The sequence below is a fragment of the Parasteatoda tepidariorum genome, chromosome 10 (genome assembly GCF_982258835.1).
Source record: "Parasteatoda tepidariorum strain Cologne lab strain chromosome 10, Ptep-v5.0, whole genome shotgun sequence".
NCBI classification, from domain to species: domain Eukaryota; kingdom Metazoa; phylum Arthropoda; class Arachnida; order Araneae; family Theridiidae; genus Parasteatoda; species Parasteatoda tepidariorum.
The window spans coordinates 65,484,846-65,487,032 of record NC_141764.1 but is presented as its reverse complement, the minus strand read 5'-3'; positions in this window follow the sequence as shown (position 1 = coordinate 65,487,032).

Here is a 2,187-nt window from a genome sequence, read left to right as displayed (position 1 = left end):
CTTTCTCTGCATGTATGTTCTTCCTTTAAAAGAAGATTCCTCCTTTTGTTACTTGCTGACAGCAAGATGTATGTCCAGTCAGCAAACCCCTATTGTTGGATGGAGAGGGAATGTCAGCAAGTCCTCTTTCCCACGTTTCGGCTTGCATCAATTGCAAAGCGCCCCTTTTGATCTTATGATGGCGCCAAGAATGTTCCAGAACATTCCACAAAATTCTTTACCAGGTGTATCACCACTTTAGACAACCCCGCTTCATGTTTGGCATGGAGCTTAACAATTAATTTCGCCAGTTGGCCAATATTTGCAGCTCTGTGATTTGCCCCTCAGATCCTTCTCCAGCCAACCGAATGGTTATTCGCAAAAGTTTAATTTTTTTGGCGAGAGTTTTCTCCCCTATCTTCATAATGAAGAAATAGTCAGTAGCAGTTGTTTTTCTCTCAATTGTAGTTTTGTTTAGTTCTTGCGGCTTAGGCCGAGATTTCTGGTGTTGGCATGTTTGCCAAGCATTTTTACCTGTTTTTAAATGTTATTTTACAAATAAAATAGTATTTTGCATCTTAAAGAATGTATCTGGTGAGTAATTTTACAGTATAAGTTGTTTTCTCTTCCTTTTTTTTCAGCATGCTCCTTTGTTGCCTTACCTTAATATTTGCACCCACTTCCACTGTATACCACTTATACTTTTTCGGCCTTTACATAATTAGTATCTAAATTTTATTTAATCGTAAATTGACTTAATGTTAGTCACCCCCCTTTTTGATTTAGCCACACCACAGGACGATTGAGTGTTACGTCTAATTTTCTTTTCTAAATAGATTGATAACTACTTAATATTTTTTATTCAATTTATAAATTATAACTATTCAATTTAAATGTATTATTTTTAAACTTAGTATTTTCAAATTTAATTTTTAAAAACATTAAAAAAAATGATTTATGTAAATTTTATTTTCAATTGAAATGTATTGATTATTAGAAAAAAAAACTTGTAATTTAAAATTTAAATTAAAATTTTGTAATTTCTTAAACTAATCCATATGTATTAAATAAAAAAAATAAATACCTATTAATTTTTCAATAAAATTTATTTTTTTTTAAAAAGTAAATGAAATTAAAAAATAATTTATAAATTGAAATAAAACTTAATAAATATCTACCTTTTTAGGAAAGAAAATTAGGTAAATTTCAATTGTCCTAGCTGAGATTTTACACCTGGACCGCTTTGGTAAAACGCAGCAGCCTAATCGTTGCACCACGAATACACATCAGCTGAAAAGTTATTGTTAGTTTAAAAGTAAATAAACTGAGTTTATTTTACCCTAAAGGCTAATCAAGCTACTAATTTGTACCCTATCCAAGGTTTTCAACCATGATTTCTAATCTAAGATTAACTTTATTTTAATAGGAATTTTCGAGATGTGTATTCTTCCTTTATAAGAGCAGAATTTATCGTCAATCAAATTTCGTCCACTTTCCTGCCTAAATTTACAGACGCAAAAATCGAGTGAATAAATTGACGCTAAAAAAAAATTTTAATATGCACTTTTATGCATGATTTCATCCAGTCTTGAGAAAATTCAGTTTTACCTTATCAGCAGATTTATAATTTCGATCTTGAAGAAGTTAGTGGACTAAGAAAGATTTTTTTTTATCAAACTTGAAAAAGCTAACTATGTACAAAACCGTTTTCAGCATCTACTACGTCCTATGTACAAGTGAACAATATGTGCAAGCGAGCGAGTGAGAAATTAACATTGTAGAAACAAAGTAGTAAACTCTCCATTTTCTAGATAGTTTTTCAATTTTCTCACTACACGACCCAGTTGTAAAAGTCGAACAATCTTAAGGGCACTAAATAAACTATCTATTTTTGCTGAAAAATAAATGCAGGAGAATTTGAAATTTCGTTTTTTCCTTCTATGACTAAAAGTGCAGAACAAGGCAATAGCCAAAAAGAAAAATGTTGAAAAATCGTGAACTATTGTTACAATGTTCGTTGTTGTTCCATCTATCATAGACTTACAAAATTTGCGATTATAAACTGCCGCACTCGAAATTGAATTACTTTGAAGGTTTTATAAGGAAAGTGTTACATTATAAATTACGGTGGTGGCTTGAAGCCCAACCAGGCTCAGATTAATGGATATTGGCTTGTCAGGGAAGTAAAGGCGGCCGGTGCACGGTGTT